Source organism: Dreissena polymorpha, chromosome 5 (genome assembly GCF_020536995.1).
Source record: "Dreissena polymorpha isolate Duluth1 chromosome 5, UMN_Dpol_1.0, whole genome shotgun sequence".
NCBI lineage: Eukaryota > Metazoa > Mollusca > Bivalvia > Myida > Dreissenidae > Dreissena > Dreissena polymorpha.
In genome coordinates this window covers 4761911-4773967 of record NC_068359.1, presented here as the reverse complement: position 1 = coordinate 4773967, position 12057 = coordinate 4761911, and the positions used below count along the sequence as shown (strand labels likewise).

At 35.2% G+C, this 12057-nt stretch overlaps 1 protein-coding gene and 1 long non-coding RNA gene across 2 annotated transcripts in view; one reads left to right on the top strand and one right to left on the bottom strand.

Annotated features, from left to right (window-relative positions):
• Window positions 1–12057, bottom strand: part of LOC127881306 (GTPase IMAP family member 8-like) — an 80850-nt gene that overhangs the window by 48371 nt on the left and 20422 nt on the right. The gene's annotated exons all lie outside the window — the stretch shown is intronic.
• On the top strand, window positions 9022–11979 carry LOC127832313 (uncharacterized). Its single transcript, XR_008026776.1, has 3 exons — window positions 9022–9607; window positions 9822–10048; window positions 11616–11979. It is a non-coding gene; the product is annotated as an uncharacterized LOC127832313 (long non-coding RNA).

Below are 12057 nucleotides of genomic sequence, written 5' to 3'. Positions count from 1 at the left end.
TACAAGAAACACAGAAACAAATTATTGTTATGACTTTATGTAGATTACAGATACAGATTATTAAAAAAGCAACAATTTTTTATAAGCATGTTACATGTCAAAGGATTGGTAACAAAAAAAACACGTTATTTGAACCCTCCAGTTATCATTAAGACCTTATCGGTGAATAGGCAGAACAGCTATAAATAGGACAAATATATTTCAACTCATAAATAACCCAAGCTATGGTCTTGCTAACCAAAATATCTAATGTGTAAAACATATGCACATGTGTGCTTATCAATTATATTTTCTCAACTCATAAGAAATTATGAGAGATCAACCGAAGACCATGTAAACTTAGTTATACTGATATTTAAACCAAATATTTTTTGTTTACAACACAGACTTGAGTTACAGACATTTTTAGCTTGACTATTATATGAACTATATATAGTGGAGCTATCCTACTCACCCCGGCGTCGGTGTTCCAGTTAGCGTGCAAATGTTAAAGTTTGCGTACCACCCCAAATATTTCCCTATGTCCTTTGACATATTGCTTTTATATTTTGCATACTTCTTTACCAACATGACCCCAATCTATAAACAAGAGCAGACAACTGTATCAAGCATTTTGACAGAATTATTGCCCCTTTTATACCATAAATAGTTGTGTATAAGGCGCACTTTTTTACCCCAAAATTTCATTTTAAAAACTTGATGCGTGTTATGCACAACTACAGCCATGCCAAGACATTTTTTCCCTGTCAGTTACCCAGTTGCGGTAATTCATATCATTCTGTTTCCCGGTGTTTAAACTGTAACTATGTTAATAATAGTGTTATATTTACGATCTGAATAAGATGGACAAACATTATAAAGTTAACATAAATATTTTCTATCTTTTTCAGGTACATATAGAGCATTGAAATCGAATAAATTTGAAGAAGAGAATGAAAAACAAGGAAGCAATTTTTATTTAAATGTTTTCCCACAATATTATACCCTACTGTACTAGGGTTACACAATTTATTTGGAGGCACTTGTCGATTTACAATAGTATGTCGGCAAGGTCTTTCCCGATATATTTATGATTATTTCTCTTGCTTTTCAAATGTGTTAATAAAATTGATGTTGTGTTTGTTTACACATTTTCATACGTCTTGTCAAGATTGAGGATGTGGTTATCGAGCAATTTGCGTCACCTGTCAAGTTTTGTGTAGCTGGGCTATTATCAAAACATGCGAACCGGCAAAAGGCTTCACACCTCCATTGTTTGTTTATCGCCGGTAATGTCATAATGGTGTTGAGAAGTTTGAGTCTCCTGTCAATTATAGACACTCGAACAGAAAACATGATATCAGCAATGTAAATAAACACGCGGATGTGAATAAGTCATGCATGAATAACCACGTGACAATACCAATCGATAATGTCAGTTTCTTAGTTATAACTAATCCATCCGTTATGTGTATTCCTCCACGATAAAATCGTGGACAGTTACTTCGGAGACATATGATGAAAACCTTGATGGTATCCTCGTGGAAAGTGTGCATTTCATGCATAATTCATTTAAATCCAAACATTTATTTTTACACATAATATGATTTTAAAAAAATACACAAACTATTTGTATTGTTATCGTCTTTAAAATAATTAATAATTGAAGCAATTAAAGAACACGGAAGATCTGCAATGTAGATACAACCATTTTCAGTTAGCCTGTGGTACGGAATTTTTCCCCGATTTTTTAGCTTAAAAAAGAAGATGCGCGTTATACATAAATGCGCGTTATACACAGCGTTTTACGGTACTTAGAATATGCATATTATTGATAAATCTATGATAAAGTTCGCGTACCACCTCAAATATTTTCTATGTCCTTTGACATATTGCTTTCATATTTTGCATACTTCTTAACCAACATGATCCCAATCTATAAACAAGAGCAGACAACTGTATCAAGCATTTTGACAGAATTATGGCAACTTTGATACTTAGATAATTGAACATTTTGCTTAAATTGCCATAACTTCTTTATTTATGATCACATTTGATTCATACTTTGACAAAACAACACTTAGCTGACATACCACAATGCACTCCACCCAAACCATCCCCCATGCCCCACCCAAAATCCCCCCCAACCCCCCCCCAATTTTTTTTTTTAAATAATATATTTTTTTCCTTATTTTTGAAAGATCATTTTTTAGATGACCACACACCCACATTATACCCCCCCCCCTCTCCATGATGGCTTACGTTATACTGTCAAGCACTCGAATAGTTGAGCGCGCTGTCCTCTGACAGCTCTTGTTTAAAAAGGCAATTAGAATAAAAAACTAATATTGTTTGCCAACACCATTTACTTAATTATTTAGTATGTTATATTGAAATGTTCAGAATAAAAGTTAATATGCTTACTAAAGGGTTTGTGCTTGGATGATTATTATTAGTTTTTATTTCATAAACAATAAACAGCTTTGAATTTCTCAGTAATAATAATTATTAACAAAGAGAATGATTGCTTTCCTATTTATCTGAACTTTCGTAATTATCCAGCTAAGGCGATCACAAATTGACACAAGTGGTAAGTGCTGACTATTTTATTCCGTACATATGGTTTCATGTAGTTTATTGATAGAGCGGGATCAGGTATTCCGGAACATGCAGGTATTAGCGAAGATTTATTTTAACCTAAAAGTTAACACATGACGTTTACACTGAATTGTATATGACGTCATCATTAATCGTCACTTTCATTTTCCCTTTGCTATCATAGTCAGCGCGAGCAGATATCAATATATTTAGTTAAAAAAACAGCATTTTTGCTACAGCGCCAATTTCTAGGTAAGAAAATTACGTTATTTATTATTTTTTGATATTAATGCCTAAGATTCCATAGTCTTAGAAAATAATGTCTGTCTTGGTAACTTGTATTCATTCGATGATAAACATGTACGACTTCAGGTTCAACTGCACTTATTTCACCTTGTCATGACTCTAGAGATTTTAACAGGGTAGTCGGAAATAGCCTCACATTAATTCTAATGTGAGTCTATTACGGAACGTCTTCATTTATCGTACAGATGCTCTGTTCTTATTTTTTTGTTAGCATATTAAGTCAGTACGCATAATTTGAGATATTAACATATCTAAAGATACGTATTTCCGTACACACACAGATCTAGTTCAAAAGAAAAAAAGATTTTAGTGATACTTGTTTATAACTAAATAACAAAGAGACACTTCAAAATTTTTGCTACCAGGATGAGTCAAATGATTTGGAAAAAGAGAAAGCCGCAATACAGTGCAAGTGTCATGGAAGAGGCTGTAGATATGGTAAAAAGCAAAGCCATGTACCTGAACCGAGCAGCTAGAGAATTTGATATTCCAAAAACAACCTTGTTCGACAAGGCAATAACACTTAAGTAAAATGTACTACGTATTATGATGTACAAATCGATATTAGATTAAGATCATATTATCTTACGATTCTTAAATGACCCTATACTTCAAGCAATGATCTAAATACATTCCTTTGACATCAAGGTCCATGGGAAGTATCAGAGAGTAGAACAGATCCAAGAAGAACATTGAATGTCAAGGAAGAAGGTCAAATAGCCGACTGGGCTATTCACATGGCTAAGATCCGGTATGGCTGTACACGGAAAGAATTGGTACAAGTGGTGAAGAAAATTCTTGATGATGATGGAAGGCCCACCCCGTTTAAGGACAACATCCCAGGTAAGGACTGGCTCAATGGTTTTTTCTCTAGACACCCCCAGCTCGGACAACCTTGCAACTTTTTGAGGAAAGGAGGAGCGATAATATCCCCCGAAAAATCATGAAAGGGTTTGCTGATTTTGAGCTGTATGTTACCAATGAGGTCAAGGACTGCAGTCTCTACAGTGACCCATCCCGGCTTTATAATGCTGCTGAGTCTGGATTCAGCTTTAACAGTAATACCGGCAAGGTCATCGGATATAAAAGTGCGCCAGTAGTTTATGGGAACAGTAGTTAGCAGCAGCTTACTGTTCTTGCATGCGCCAGCGCAAGTGTTCATTTTTGCCCCCGATGATAGTTTATCTGGGACAGAGTTTCAGGTTTGAACCACTGAAAGGGTTTGAAGATGCTCATATGGGGCACAGTGAGTCTGGATGGATGGATTCGGATTTATTTTGCTATTGGCTGTTAACCTGTTTCAACCTGGCTCTTGAGTCAAGGTGTGTGAAAAGGCCTGTGATCCTATTTCTGGATGGGCATTCCACACACCTGTCTTTGGAGGCGTCCAATATTTGTGTGGAAAATGGCATCGAAATGTACAGCCTTCTGGAGTACAGCTCCCATATCATGCAGCCCCTTGATCTGCGCCTGTTTGCTGTTCTAAAACAAAAATGGAAGGATGCAGTGCGAGAATTTCAAGTTGAGAACATTGGCAAGTTTGTCGGCATGGAAGAAGAGCACCACAATTGAAGTCGCGCTGAAAGGGTTCATGGAAGCTGGGTTGTTTCCTCTCAACCCAGAACGTGTTACAAAGTCAGTAAAACTAGCGCCCAGTAGCATGTTCTCTAAACACATCCAGAGAAGTGGCACAGAGGGTAGCGCTGAGGCCTCAGTAGCTGATCTCACAGCAGAGAACAGTGCACCGGATATGCTAAACAGGGGTCCCATTGCTTCACTTTCATGTGATTCATCTGCAGTAACAAACGGTGATGCCTCTGTTCCTACCATGACCACTGTTAATGTGCCAACCACAGCACTTGATCACGCTGCTTCTCCTGTCACTGAAATCCCTGAAACAGCTTCAGTAGGCAGTTCCTCCACCACATGCTGTCCCAGGTGCTTCTTTTCAGGCAGACACAAACATCCCTATAAAGAGCACTGAGTCTCCATTCTCTAAACATCTGAAATTCCCCACAGCTCCTGCTCCCAACAGTAAGAGAAAGAAAAGTTTGTCATTGCCAAAGGCAATCACTGGCCATGATTACAGAAAACTGTTACAGGAAAGAAAGGCATTGAAAGAGCAGCAAGAAAAGGAAAAACAAGAGAGAAAGGAAGAGCGTTTGTGCAAGAAAGAGATCAGGGATAAGCAGAACATGATCAGGAAAAGGAGTCAAATGGAAAGGAAAAAGGCGATGCAAAAAAGGAAAAGGAAAGCTGCAGAAGAAATGATGGAGAAGGAGACTGCATCTGACATCGACGAGGCAACCGTGGTAGCACCTGGGAAATGCTACAAGTGTGAAGCGCCATATGAAAAGGATTTCATCGAATTTGACCACTGTTTTCGCAGGATTCAAATTACCTGTGTAAACAACAAGATGATTGATGGTGTGCCCTTTGAATGTAAATATTGTTGACCACCACTCTAACATTGCGTTACGAGTAGTCGCTCTTTAACGCAATTCGCGAAGCTCGTGATATGTTAATAAGGAAAATTGTATACAAGTTGTTTTTAATTACAAGCGTGTTATTAATATGTTATACACGTATAATTCTCCTTGTGTGTTGATTTTATGACATGAAAATGAAATGTAATAAACTGTTTATTTGTTCAGTTGAAAAATACAGACTTATTTTTAAAAAACACCGATGTTCGGAAATACCCGACAATCGTGTTTGGTATAGCGCCGATATGTTCGGACATTGCAGCACGATAGTTACATTTTAACATGAATATATTTTCCATTGGAAGAGTAAAGCGCAGTTGTAAATAGCTGCAAATGTGATATAGAAAGTTGTAGAAATATATGGAATGATGCAGTCCTTAAAAAATGAGTGTATTACCGAACATAACAAAATCTGCCTTATAGGTAGTCGGCATTACCCAACCCTGCTCTATATCTCAAGTTGATTATGGCAGACCAATGTGTCATCAGATAAGATATTAGACCTCCCCCAATCAAATCAACTTTGTAAAATAATCATTGATCACTGTCAGAATAGGGCCTAAAACAGGGGTGCAGCATCCTGTCGCATCTTGAAGATCCAACCTTGCCCCCTTTTATCTATACATGCTATACATTATCTATACATGCCCTTAATTTGATTTCATCACATTATAACGGAAGTTGTATTTGAAGGTTCAATAAATCCATTCAGAATCATATTCCATTTTAATCTTTTTCTTAAAAAAGTCTCAAGAAATGTCACATTCAAAGCCATTTTATGCCAGTTCGTTGTTGCGGGCGAATGAACATGGGTCAAGCCTACATCACTACCAATTTAAATGAAAATGGCAAGTAGATCGGAATGTTAGAAAATTTGCAACTTTGTCACATTGGTTCCCGCTAATAACACCTCCCGTACGAAATAATGGGGCGGATTCCGGGCGTAATCAGGGCGGAATTGGCACGTAATGTTGGAATTACGCCCGTACAACTGGCGGAATAAGTTTTACGCCCGGAACTAAAATTATTTCTGGGCGTAATTCAACTGTTTTTTCCGGGCGTAAAACAAATCCGGGCGTATTTTTATACTTAGAATTTGTATGATGGAGATTTGTGGACGGAATTTTGCACTTTGTTTCTTTCGTGGGGCAGAATTTCATACTTATAAAATATTTGTGAAGCCACATGACGGAATTTTGAACTTAGTAGTTTTTATAGAGAGTAATATTGGACTAAACAATAACTTAATAAATTTAATTTAAACCAAAGTAATGAACAAAATATTACCAGTAACTGATAACTTAAAAAATGTTTTTAAAAAAAATATTTAATTTTATTTATACATTTGTACTATCAATGAACATTCATTATAGACACAACTATTTCAGTCACAGTATAATTAATTCAGCATAAAGCTTTGATCTAATTTATGATTTTCATGTTCAGATTCTAAAACATATTTTGTAGTATTTTTATACTTAATTTGTGAAAAGCTGAAAAGGAGACAGACTTGTGAATTTGTGATCATGAATTATACTCTTAGATTTTGCATTATTATTGGCAATATTGCTGGTAAAAAAAATTAGGAGATACCCCTGCGAAATGTTGTTCTGCAGTTCACGAATAATTCGTGAACAGTTCATGAACTGTTCGTGAACTGAGTTCATGAACTGTTCACGAATAGTTCGTGAACAGAAAATGAGCCACGTCTTTGAAAAGTTCTTGAAATTTTAGTTCATGAACTGTTCATGAACACTAATGGCATGAAGAGTTCATGAAATATTCTTGAAACCTAATGGCATGAAGTGTTCATGAACTATTCTTGAACCCTTATGGCATGAAGTGTGCATGAATTATTCTTGAACCCGTGTTGCATGAAATGTTCATGAACTATTCTTGAACCATTATGGCATGAAATGTTCATGAACTATTCATGAACATCAATGGCATGAAGTGTTCTTGAACAGTTCATGAACAACACAATTCTTGAAAAATTCTTCAGGGTTTTGCTGTTCATGAACAGTTCATGAACATTTTCCTTCTATTTTTCAATGGCTCATTTTCTGTTCACGAACTGTAAGTGAATAGTTCATGAACCATAGTTCTTCAAGAGTTCATGAACTGAGGTGGCATGAAGTGTTCATGAACTATTCATGAACAAGAATTTGTCAATTTATGCAAAGGTTATCATAAGTGTTACTAAAGCTCAACAAACAGGTCAGGGTAAGAAGAAACAAGTCTTGTATTAGCACTTAACATATTGATAGCAACATATAACAATAATTTAAATATAACACTTATAACTGAGATACAAGTGGTTTGATAATACTCTTTAAATTTCATAATACAACTTTGCACTATATGTTCATGAATAATTCATGTATTGAAAAGATTATGAATAGTCTCATTTTCAGTTCAAGAATCATTTACTAATCAATGGTTTCCCTGAAATGGTTACACTAACAGTGCCAAAGAACTTGAAATGGAACCAATGGCTGATCAGTTCAGCCGGTAATTTATTAAAGACTTACATTTTCAAATATAACATAAACCATGTGCCTTCCGTTTCAACTTCCTGTGCACACAATATTCTTTCTTTGTAAAAACAGCAATGCAATGTACATTGAGTTCTTGATATCATCTTAAACTGTTCTTGAAATAAGATGTCCTTAAAACGTTCTTAAACTTGTCTTTTAAGTCTTCCAAGAACAATGACAGATCCTTTTAAGAACATATTGGATTCTTAAAAAGTCCATCATACGTTCAAAAACATTGTGTAGACCTGTTTAAGAACATCAGAAGGAAACATGTTGTTCAAAAAAGTTCTTAAAGTGTTCAAGAATAGTTTAAGAATAATTCAAGAACAGGAAAGGTCCTTAAAAAGTTATTGAAGTGTTCCTGAAGGCAGTTCTTGAACAGTTCTTGTACAAATGTTCTTAAAATTCTCTAGAACAGGTCAAGAACTCTAACTTACAGTGGTGAAAGTACTATGCATATTCATACTAACTTCACAGGTTTCACAAATCTACAAGATTTGTATGCTAGACATTTCAATATTACTTTCAAAAATATGTATAAAACATCTAGCACAAAGGAATTCATGAATTATTCATGATGGATCCTTAAAGTCTGTCTCAGAAAAGTCATTAGAAATACTTGTGCATGAAAAGTTCATCACTAAGTATTTATGGTTAGATGAAGAACTGTTCATGAACTTTGAAATGTTCAACAATAATTCATAAACAGTTCATGAACATGTCTTAAGAACAGTTCATGTCCAAAAGTTCATGAACCAAGCTCAGGAACTTTTTCAGAACCGTTCATGAACAGTTCTTGATTGGCTTGAAGTGTTCATGAAATCATGAACAACATTTCGCCGGGGTAACAATAACACATTTTAATTAAACAAATTTTATCTATTGCTGACTTTTACAGTTTCCACTTATAATTTTAAGTCTGAGGGATGACCATGCATTTAAAATCTATATGCACTTATTTTTTTAAATCACTTCTTTAATTCTTCTTCTTTTTTGAAAATTTTGCTCATTTTTAAGAATTATTTCATAATTATAATAATGACTGTAAAGTTTAATAAAGAACAAGACTTGGTGATGTTTTCATCATTTTAAGGTTTCCTTAAACATTAAACACACAACAGTCTAGTTTAATATTATTTGTTTATATCATCAATATGAATGCAGTTTCTCTGCATGTTACTCTATATTTTTTTTTTATAGTAGTTAAGATTTCCCCAGTCTGAAAAGACCATAATTATGTACATAATTATACCAAACCAATGTTAATTTAATCTCAGATAAACACTGACAACCTGCTGAGTTGATCTCATGTATTGTGCTGCCCATTCTATACTCACCAAAGGCTGAGTCACATCTGTACATGTTTATAAACCATCTGGGCTTATCAGGCTTCAGTGGATTGGTCAGTGGTACAGGAAGTGAGTGGTAGAAGTTGCAGTTTGAAAACATTAGAGCGGTTAAGCAAATTACTGACTCTGAACTAAATTGTCAGTATAATACTTAAGCAAAATGAGGACTAAACTGTAGTGAAAAAATGTCTTGCAGGGAGTACTGTGTCAAAAACAATTTGTATTTAATACACATAATGTGGAAATGAACAATAAGTTTGTTGCAAAAGAGGTTCATATTGGCTCAGGTTTAACTGTGATTTGGTCTCACCAAATTCCTGTGTTTTTGGAATACTGCAGAACAGCATAAAAGGTTTGTATTTTTACTCCTTCATTCCTCTATTATTTAGATTATTAACTGATATAATTGTAATTGTATTTGTGTACTGTCCCAGTGGAAAATGTAAAAGGATGATGAAAAGTAGACGGGCATCTGAAGGAAAAACAACACAGTTTGAAACTAAAATGAAATACACAAATTTCTTTAAAATATATAGTAAGTACTTAAATTAACATTTCATTTTCAGATTATGTCATAGCATTAGTGAGAAAGGTTGCTGGTGGCATAACAAATTTTCCCTTCTCGGACCTCAAAAGCCACATCACAAATTGAAGAATTTGTTTGCAAGAAAGCACAGTGTTGAAAAAAACATGTGAAAAAATGAACTTTTTTATATAAATTTTGCTCTGTATGCGCGCCCGGATGATGAGCACAAAGCGGTCCTTGACAAAGGAAAGCTGGATTTGTTGATAGGTAAATCACAATTTTACTATACAAGTTATTGTATTATTAGTTTGAAATAGTTAAGTTCAAAATAAAGATTAATTCGAATTATACGATTAGTGATCCTCAGGGCTAGGCCTGTCAATAACAGGGTGTCTCAGTACCTTGCCGCACTAAGATCCAAACCTGCCCCCTTTGACCCCCAGTCATGTTTTTAATTGGTTCTGATCACATTATTTTACAAAACATTCAATGAATTTTCAATAAACTAATTTTATTTTAACAGTGAAACTAGTTTTATCAATTAAAAAAAATATTTTTATGCCTCCTTCGAAGAAGAGGGGGTATATTGCTTTGCTCATGTCGGTCGGTCTGTCTGTCGGTCGGTCGGTCCGTCCGTCCACCAGGTGGTTGTCAGATGATAACTCAAGAACGCTTGGGCCTAGGATCATGAAACTTTATAGGTACATTGATCATGACTTGCAGATGACCCCTATTGATTTTGAGGTCACTAGGTCAAAGGTCAAGGTGACCCGAATTAGTAAAATGGTTTCCAGATGATAACTCAAGAACGCATATGCCTAGGATCATGAAACTTCATGGGTAGATTGATCATGACTTGCAGATGACCTCAATTGATTTTGAGGTCACTAGGTCAAAGGTCAAGGTCACAGTGACCGGAAATAGTAAAATGGTTTCCGGATGATAACTCAAGAACGCATAAGCCTAGGATCATGAAACTTCATGGGTAGATTGATCATGACTCGCAGATGACCCCTATTGATTTTGAGTTCACTAGGTTAAAGGTCAAGGTCACAGTGACCCGAAATAGTAAAATGATTTTCGGATGATAATACAAGAACGCATATGCCTAGGATCATGAAACTTTATAGGTAGATTGATCATGACTCGCAAATGACCCCTATTGATTTTCAGGTCACTATGTCAAAGGTCAAGGTCACGGTGACCCAAAATAGTAAAATGATTTTCGGATGATAACTCAAGAACGCATATGCCTAGGATCATGAAACTTCATAGGTAGATTGATCATGACTCGCAGATGACCCCTATTGATTTTGAGGTCACAAGGTCAAAGGTCAAGGTCACGGTGACCCGAAATAGTAAAATGATCTTCGGATGGTAACTCAAGAACCCTTTTGCCTAGGATCATGACACTTCATAGGTACATTGATCGTGACTTGCAGATGACCCCTATTGATTTTCAGGTCACTAGGTCAAAGGTCAAGGTCACGGTGACAAAAGTCGTATTCTTACAATGGCTGCCAGTACAACGGACAGCCCATATGGGGGGCATGCATGTTTTACAAACAGCCCTTGTTAAAATGAAAATGCATGTAATATTAAATAATATGTGCATATATTGCACATGTTATTTGAAAATATTCCACAGGGATAAATATCCAAGCACATTCAAAAATGTACTTAGTTGCCAAATTTGGACCCTGTCTTTTTCAAATCCTAGATGGGGCCCTGGATTAGATAAAAAGTTTGAAAAAGCAATTAATTCTACATAAGTTGTTAACAGTATTTGCAATAGGTGAACTGTAGTTGTACTTAATATCAAATTGCATTTCAGATTATGACATAGGATGGGGGAGAATCGTGGACCTGAACAATACTGTGATAGAGAGGAATTCCTACTCAAGAAAGCAGTTTAAAAAACACAGTCAATGTGAAAGAGTGAACTTTTTTATTTTGGCCGTGTATAAGAACAGTTTGTTTTTTAAAAAGTGCATGTCTATCAAATTATTTTTTATGTATATATATTGAATATTTTTGTTGTTTGTCTTTAAAAGCTACATTGTATTTTAAAAGTATCATCAAAATGCGGAACGAAAATGCATACATTTTCCGCATAAGTTCCACATTTTTTGTGACTGCGGAAAACATGCGGGGATTTTCAGCATTTGTTCCGCATTTGCAGAAGTATAAAATGGTGATCCATGTTTTTAAAATGTATTATCTTAAAATAAATATAAAAATACTATGTTAAATGTATCTTGTCATAATTTTGATTA